The following is a 9,845-nucleotide window of genomic DNA, read 5'->3' as shown; positions in this document are numbered from 1 at the left end:
CCCAGGTTCACGTACCATGGAGATGAAACGCAAATTTATAGGCAATCATTGCCAGAATTTCCTAATGACTCAGAATGAATACAGCGTGTCACTAGAATTCAACCCTACATAGATTAACCACACACTTTATTTTATCACTTAACTTTAACAGTTGTGGATTGTGCCAGTATATCTATATTTACCCAAATTGTTAACTTACACAATAGTGGGGGTCACTGTGAATCCATGTCCCCACACAAGTGGAATAAATGGTGGAAAAGAGACACAAAACACTTCAGAAACCACCCCTCTGCTTCTCACATACATGCATGCCCACAAACATTGACACACACAAACATATTCTGCTGATGGTAGTATGTCGGGAATAGGGGGGTTGCCCCTAGACGCTGATCTAATGTCAGTTTTCCGTTTAGAATAGTTATGAATAAGGATTTGGGGGTAGGATAAGCTTATCCTAGATCTGTGTCTAAGGGAAACTTAGAATGTGCCAAGCCGTTTGCCCAATCAGATCAGGAGGTCAGTGACAGGGCAGTAGCTTGGACAACTCAGATTGGATGTTGGCAATCTGAGTGACAGGGTTGCCACTAACATCAAGGCCGGTCAGCTTCAGGCAGTAAGTCAGGGGTTGAATGTCAGAGAGTTTAGATATTGATGCATATTAAGTTAAAAGAAATGACAACAACTCTAACAGTATTAAAAAGATTGCAATGTATTACCACAATAGAGAAAGAGAAAGGCAAAAGAGAAAGGCAAGGAGACTGTTGGTCTTCTAGGACACTTCTTCCAACTTGAGGAGATGGTACAATCCTACTCTTCCTGGGATCCAAACACATTAAGGCACTTATGTCACACATAAAACAAAAGATGAAATAATACATTGAAGTCGGAAATGTGCATACAACTTAGCCAAATACACTTAAACTCAGTTTTTCACTATTCCTGACATTTAATCCTAGTAAATATTCCCTGTATTAGGTCAGTTAGGATCACCACTTTATTTTAAGAATGTGAAATAATAGTAGAGAGAATGATTTCGTGCCTCTCAGGGAGAGCTCTGGAGTGGGCTAACGCCGTGTGGGAAGAAGGAGATGCGGCGTTGGACGACTACACGGAGTTCACCCACCACTTCCGGCAAGTCTTCGACCACTCGCCCGAGGGTAGAGCGGCGGGTGAACGTCTTTTCCACCTGAGGCAGGGGACGAGGAGTGCCCAGGAGTTCACCCTGGAATTTCGGACCCTGGCCGCAGGAGCGGGATGGAATGACAGGGCCCTTATCGACCACAACCGTAGCAGCCTGCGCGAGGATATCCGTCAGGAGTTGGCCTGCAGGGATACTGTGCCACCCATAAGTGAGAAACCTACATGCCAAGTAAAGTATGAGTATACAAAACATTGAGAATACCTGCTCTTGCCACAGACAGAATGACATCAAATAGATCAAATAACTCAGATAGAATGACTCAAAAGTCTTAGATAGCAGTCATCATCAATTGTCGACAATCTACTGGCAAATCCTTTCTAATCCTTGTCACATGAAGAAAAATAATGAAGAGAAACTATAGATAAAACGTGTCGGTGCTCGGCATTTGTACATAAAGATTACACAACAATGAATCGTTTGGAAGGAATCAGTGGCTAACTGCAAGCATAGCAAGAAACCACTAACGTTAGCCTGCTATTCAATGTAGTGGCTGTTTTATTCCCCGAGTACCCATCATAAATCCAGGGAATGCCAGACTTTGATGACAAAGTTTGACAAAATTTGCCCACAAAGGATCGCTACGCCACCTTCAAAAGATGAGTCCAAAAATGCCTTGTATGCTGCTGCATAAATTATGTAATATGCAAGGGAGAAATGTATACTGTAGCGAAGAAAGTAATACTAAATCTATATTGTGTAGTAAACTGTGCCTCCCCCAAATAATTCGGTCTATTTTCACAAATGCGGTATTGTAAACACATCGTTCGTGGCCGGGGGCCTGTTGCACAAAACTAGGATAAGGGATTAAGCCAGGATATCTTGGTGATCCTGGCTCAATTGATCCGTAATCCGGTTGCACTAAAGATGGATAGGGGGCAGGAGGATATGTTATGGTATAAATTAACATGGAGATTTATTCTGTGGAGCTAGCCTGCTCCAGACCAGGCTAAATTCCAGGATCTATTTAATCTCATCCCTAATGTCAGTCAGCAGTCACCACAAATGGAAACCAATAGTTATTTCACTGCTCACTATACATTGTTATCACATATAACTAGACCCACTGTTATTATTTAAACGTTTGTGATCATTAATTTCAATGATTTTGGATAAAAAATGATTTTTAGATGATGTTGCTATCATTAGATAATTTACAGTTTCCCCATAGACTATAAGGCTATATATAAAATATTAGGGCCACAGAGGGGAAAAAAAACACAAGTCATAATATTGTAACCAGTTGTTTTAAAGGAGGACAGTTGTTAAAATGACAGATGTGGGGCATTTCGTGAAATTGTACTTCAGTATGGTTTCATAAACAAAGACATGCTGATGTGCCAGAATATTAAGTATCACATTGTCATAAGTATCAAAACTGTAAAAACAATATGTAGCTTTTCTGCAGAAAGAACCAGCCTCATAAATTTATGACTTTATCCTTTTTCTTCAGTGTGGCCCTAGTACTCTGTCATATAAACAAATACACATTCCATATGAATATAAAAACACAATGTGTAACATTATGTTCCTTTATTGAATAAGGACAAAACAAAGCAGGTAAACCATCAGCTCCTTTCGAAACTGAAGTCACAGTGACTCTACAAGATGGAAAGCACAGAATCCAAGCATATTATACAAAATGATACATACACATTCAAAGGTCTGTATATAACACACCCTGCATGTCTGCACACTAAAATAAATGCAGGACAAATCCATACACATCAACTGAACAGACAAATGAATGGATGCAGTAGCCTCCCTGCAGCCTTGTATTACACACAGTATACCGCACAAACATCATAAGAGGCCAAATTCGTCAAAAAACGAACCCAAAAAAAACCAAATTCCTCTGCCACCGCAGGACATATTTAACCAAAATTGAAAGCACACATACTAACTAAAATAATTCAACACATATTGGTCCCTCAGCAGCCGACCACTGTCGTCATCAGGGAAGATTGCCGGATTGTCCCAGTCCATGGCTGGTGGCACTCTGGGGGCCCTCTCCTTCCTCAGGCAGGCCACATTGTGGAGGACAGCACAAGCCACAGTAATATCACATGCCCTAACAGGGCTGACCCTTAATTTGTGAAGTGCCTTCAGGAGGCCTAAGGTCATTTCAACTCTGGCCCTGGTATGGGCATGGTTGTAGGCCTGCTGTGCTTCCTGGGGGTCTGTGAAAGGTGTCAGGAGAAAAGGCTGGCAGCCATACCCCCTGTCTCCCAGCAACACACCAGAGAATTCACCTGTCAACACAAAATCTCATCATTACTACCTCATAAACACAGTGATATTCTTGACACAGCCATGATGGTTATAAATAGGGGTTGTGTGGCTTACCTTGTGATAGGCACTGATAGATTTCAGAGGCCCGAAAGATTCTGGAGTCATGGACTGAGCCAGGCCATTTTGCCACAACATTGCTGATCACACAGTCAGCATTGCAGACCATCTGAAATCATAAGATGAGGAATATTACACCAATCAATGCACATCACTGGCAATGCAGTGTTCGTCAATGGACAATATCAAAAAGTTATGTTCACCTGAACATTAATGCTGTGAAAGGATTTCCTATTCACAAAAATCGGCCTCATGGGCACCTGAGGGGGCTTTTATCCTTATGTGTGTGCAGTCCACTGCACCAATGACATTGGGGAAACCTGTCACACAAAGTAATGAGTATCCTACTATGTGTTAACAGTTGTCCTGTAATTTGTAGATCCTCTTACCTGCAATCCTATAGAACTCCTCTTTGATGTCACAGAGTCTTCTGTGGCCAGGGAAGGAGATGAAGACATCTGCTAATGCTTTGATAGCCAGACACACACTCCTTATTGTGCGGCAAATTGTGGCCTTGTTCAGCTGTTCTGCATCCCCCACTGAGTACAGGAAGGCTCCACTAGCAAAAAAGCGCAAGGCCACACAAACCATTTGCTCCACACTCAGTGCATGGCTCCGTGCAGTGCGGTGCTTAATCCTGGGACCCAGTAGTCTGCATAGATACCTGATGCCATCTGCAGAAAACCTGTATCTTTCATATAGATGGTCATCAGGGAAGGCCAGTGGGTCCAACCGGTCCCTGAAGACCCTTTCTCGCCTGAAGGCTCTCCTCAGCACAAGTGCTTCTTCATCCACCACATCTCGCACGAATGGGCATGCCATTGTCAGAGCAGAAAGGAACACACAATTTTGGGCCTTCATATAGGCTAGTGGCCACACCTGGTGCTGGGGGGGTGGGCAAAAGAGGGCGATGCCTTATAACGATGACTTGGTTGTACTGATTGCTGGGAAAATAAAAAAAAACTTAGAAAGATGCCACCGTCCTGTGTGCTCACAATAAGAGCTCATATGTCATGGCTCACTTGACTTTACGAGAATATACCAAATTTTTATTTTGAGCTGTGTCATCTTCTTGGAGCTGGGGGAGGAAAGAAAAATTATGATTAATACATTTGTGTTACAGTTAGCATACAGTGTACATTGAAGGCATATCTCACCTCCCTCTCAAGTTTTTTTATTTCAAGGTCCAGTTTCCTAATTGTCCTCTTTTTTATTTCGAACTCCAGTGCAAGATTTTCCATCTTTTTCTTCTTGTACTGAATGTCTATGTCTGCCAGTTCTATTTGGCGCCGGAGGTGGTTGCCATACAACTTTCTGATAGCTTGTGAGCTCTGTGAACACAATACAATTAGCGCAGCTGGAATTTGGCAGGATGTGGTGTACTTTTATTAATACGCACTATGTTGCCAGGCTGGTTTTCCCACTGTATAGCATCTGGGTCCTGTAAAAGAAATTAGATTTTTTGATTTTGATGAGGACTCCTCACCATTGTAGAGTAAATAGTACTTTCACAGTCTTAACATGATACCTCATGCCTTCTGGAATCCAGAGAGATGGTCTCCTCCTCATCATCGTCTCCATCATGTGCTGTTGCTGCTGCACTGGGGCCTTCACCCTATCACATTTAATCGGATTCATATTGAAGCTAGTAGACAAGACATGCCAGGCCTACAGTATGCCTTTGATGGAGTACTCACTGGATCAGCATCGTCTGGTGCTTGTGCTGGTGGCTCTAACAGGAACACAGTGCTGCCAGACACTGCAAGGCAATAGGTAAACCAAAGTCAGACAGTCCAAATTGATTCAATATGAATGTGGTTGTATCCCATGTAGAGATGGAAGGACATACCTTGAATGAAGCGGGTGGCATCTTGGGAGGAACCTATGCTCGTCTCTTTCCCCCCAGGGATCCCCTCTAAGACGGGCCTGCCTTTATTTAGCTCCAAGGCCATGTCCTCTGCTGGGGTAAGGTCAGCCTTTGGTGACCCACCACCCGTGCCTTGTCTGTGGGTATTCTTTTTCACTGCTAAAACAGTACAGACAATGTGTGAGCAGGCACCTTCTGGGTACAATATATGCTTGTGCTTTGTTAAATATTAGTCAGGGACCATACCATTCTGCAGAATGTTCTTGTATTTGATTTTGACCTGCTGCCATGTCCGTTTTGGCCCGTTCATGTTTAATCTACACACACACACACACACACACACACACACACACACACACACATTTAATGGAGTCACACTGCAAAAAATTACTTGGTATTTTTGTCTTGTTTTCAGTAAAAATATCAAAAAATGTATCATAGCTTTATACAGTGTGATGGAGTTACTTTACACAATTTCACTCATATCTGCAGTGCATTTCAATAAAAAAATTTACCGTTTCATAATTACAGTACAACTGCATTTTTGGAGATGTGAATTAAATATTTGAATTGTAATTGTGATGTTTCAGCGGAGCGGTGAGTGTGTAATTGTGCACTACTTACGCATTCAGGCGGTCTGCAATACTTTGCCACGCTTTTTCTCTTTGCTTTATCACTGTGGCGGTGTTGCCTTTCTTCTTAATTATATCTTTTACCTCCTCGTATGCCTCCATGAGGATTTGTGCTTCCGACGGGGAAAAGTACGCGGCTCTAGTTGCCATGGTAAATCAGTTAATCTGTGATCTGTGGCGGTGTCTATTTGAGTGAGCCGTGAGCGCGCACCTATCCAGGATTGGTTTCACCTGGCTTAATGAATCCGTGTCTGCTCATCCTGGCTTGGTCTTTGTGCAACCAATTAAGCCTGGACGCACATGTTTTGGCTTCATTGAGCTCAGCTGAGTCATTTATCCCGGATGTCTTAATTCTACTTTTGTGCAACAGGCCCCGGGTGTGTGCTTGTTTGGCTACTTTTTTGTACAGCTTTGACAGTGCTACTGATAGTATTTGTGGTGCTTGGTTTGCACGTACAAATTCAGCACATACAACATTCTATAATATAATTGTGTTATTTACTATATGACGCGTTTCTTTTTTGACACATAAAGACCCAAACGGCGTTCAATGTGGTCTATTTTCACCTCTTAGTGTTCTAACTTGGTGGTGCACAAATAGCCTATAACCTGTTTTAGAGAAATGTAATCATTGAATATTGTAAGGGCTTTCATTGTCTGTTTATATGCCCCATTTATGTATCCTATGTGTACCAAACTCACTAAAAGTGGCAGTAATAAAGCCTCTCTTGAAAAAGCCAAACCTTGACCCAGAAAATATAAAAAACTATCGGCCTATATCGAATCTTCCATTCCTCTCCAAAATTTTAGAAAGGCTGTTGCGCAGCAACTCACTGCCTTCCTGAAGACAAACAATGTATATGAAATGCTTCAGTCTGGTTTTAGACCCCATCATAGCACTGATATTGCACTTGTGAAGGTGGTAAATTACCTTTTAATGGCATCAGACCGAGGCTCTGCATCTGTCCTCTTGCTCCTAGACCTCAGTGCTGCTTTTGATATCACCGATCACCACATTCTTTTGGAGAGATTGGAAACCCAAATTGGTCTACACGGACAAGTTCTGGCCTGGTTTATATCTTATCTGTCGGAAAGATATCAGTTTGTCTCTGTGAATGGTTTGTCCTCTGACAAATCAACTGTGTTCCTCAAGGTTCCGTTTTAGGACCACTATTGTTTTCACTATATATTTTACCTCTTGGGGATGTCATTCGAAAACATAATGTTAACTTTCACTGCTATGCGGATGACACACAGCTGTACATTTCAATTAAACATGGTGAAGCCACAAAATTTCCCTCGCTAGAAGCATGTGTTTCAGACATAAGGAAGTGGATGGCTGCAAACTTTCTACTTTTAAACTTGGACAAAACAGAGATGTTTGTTCTAGGTCCCAAGAAACAAAGAGATATTCTGTTGAATCTGACAATTAATCTTAATGGTTGTACAGTCGTCTCAAATAAAACTGTGAAGGACCTCGGTGTTACTCTGGACCCTGATCTCTCTTTTGAAGAACATATCAAGACTGTTTCAAGGACAGCTTTTTTCCATCTACGTAACATTGCAAAAATCTGAAATTTTCGGTCCAAAAATGATGCAGAAAAATTAATACATGCTTTTGTCACTTCTAGGTTAGACTACTGCAATGCTCTACTTTCCGGCTACCCGGATAAAGCACAAAATAAACTTCAGTTAGTGCTAAATACGGCTGCTAGAATCCTGACTAGAACCAAAAAATGTGATCATATTACTCCAGTGCTAGCCTCCCTACACTGGCTTCCTGTCAAGGCAAGGGCTGATTTCAAGGTTTTACTGCTAACCTACAAAGCATTACATGGGCTTGCTCCTACCTATCTCTCTGATTTGGTCCCGCAGTACATACCTACACGTACGCTACGGTCACAAGACGCAGGCCTCCTAATTGTCCCTATAATTTCTAAGCAAACAACTGGAGGCAAGGCTTTCTCCTATAGAGCTCAATTTTTATGGAATGGTCTGCCTGCCCATGTGAGAGACGCAAACTCGGTCTCAACCTTTAGGTCTTTACTGAAGACTCATCTCTTCAGTGGGTCATATGATTGAGTGTAGTCTGGCCCAGGAGTGTGAAGGTGAACGGAAAGGCTCTGGAGCAACGAACCGCCCTTGCTGTCTCTGCCTGGCCGGTTCCCCTCTTTCCACTGGGATTCTCTGCCTCTAACCCTATTACAGGGGCTGAGTCACTGGCTTACTAGGGCTCTTTCATACCGTCCCTAGGAGGGGTGCGTCACTTGAGTGGGTTGAGTCACTGATGTGATCTTCCTGTCTGGGTTGGCGCCCCCCCCTTGGGTTGTGCCGTGGCGGAGATCTTTGTGGGCTATACTCGGCCTTGTCTCAGGATGGTAAGTTGGTGGTTGAAGATATCCCTCTAGTGGTGTGGGGTCTGTGCTTTGGCAAAGTGGGTGGGGTTATATCCTTCCTGTTTGGCCCTGTCCGGGGGTGTAATCGGATGGGGCCAAAGTGTCTCCTGACCCCTCCTGTCTCAGCCTCCAGTATTTATGCTGCAGTAGGTTATGTGTCGGGGGGCTAGGGTCAGTTTGTTATATCTGGAGTACTTCTCCTGTCCTATCCGGTGTCCTGTGTGAATTTAAGTATGCTCTCTCTAATTCTCTCTTTCTCTCTTTCTTTCTCTCTCTCTCAAGGAGGACCTGAGCCCTAGGACCATGCCTCAGGACTACCTGACATGATGACTCCTTGCTGTCCCCAGTCCACCTGGCCGTGCTGCTGCTCCAGTTTCAACTGTTCTCTCTGTGATTATTATTATTTGGCCATGCTGGTCATTTATGAACATTTGAAGATCTTGGCCATGTTCTGTTATAATCTCCACCCAGCACAGCCAGAAGAGGACTGGCCACCCCACATAACCTGGTTCCTAGGTTTCTTCCTTGGTTTTGATCTTTCTAGGGAGTTTTTCCTAGCCACCATGCTTCTACATCTGCATTGCTTGCTGTTTGGGGTTTTAGGCTGGATTTCTGTACAGCACTTTGAGATATCAACTGATGTACGAAGGGCTATATAAATACATTTGATTTGATTTGATCATACGGTTCTAACTTGTACAAGGAGTACACTGTAAGAACAGCCCATGTTCTGAATTCTGTCGCTGTACATTTCAAAAGTGCTGAACAAATAGTTATTTTGACTATGTCTGTCGTTGCTTGCTCATTAATGTCTTAAATGAAATTAAGTAAGGATTGTCTCTTATCTGCTTGTCGTCCCCATATGCCAAAATTTGTACATCTCAATTGTCAGTAGAAACCACATTTGTTTAAAAACCTCTACGGGATTGTTGTCCCCCCTGGGGGATGGTTGAACTAACGTAGGCTAATGCGATTAGCATGAGGTTGTAAGTAACAAAAACATTTCCCAGGACACAGACATATCTGATATGGGCAGAAAGCTTAAATTCTTCTTCATCTAACTGCACTGTCCAATTTACAGTAGCTATTACAGTGAAATAATACCATGCTATTGTTTGAAGAGAGTGTACAATTATTCACTTGAAAATATATTAATAAACCAATTAGGCACCTTTGGGTGGTCTTGATACAACATTTTGAACAGATATACAATGGTTAATTGGATCAGTCTAAAACGTTGCACATACACTGCTGCCATCTAGTAGCCAAAATCTAAATTGCACCTGGGTTGTAATAATACATTTTGGCCTTTCTCTTGCATTTCAAAGATTATGGTACAAAAAAAATCCACAGGTTTTTTTCTTTGGATGATCTTTTACCAGATCTAATGTGTTATATTCTCC

This window comes from Oncorhynchus kisutch, linkage group LG13 (assembly GCF_002021735.2).
Source record: "Oncorhynchus kisutch isolate 150728-3 linkage group LG13, Okis_V2, whole genome shotgun sequence".
NCBI lineage: Eukaryota > Metazoa > Chordata > Actinopteri > Salmoniformes > Salmonidae > Oncorhynchus > Oncorhynchus kisutch.
Note: the sequence above shows the minus strand (reverse complement) of the source record.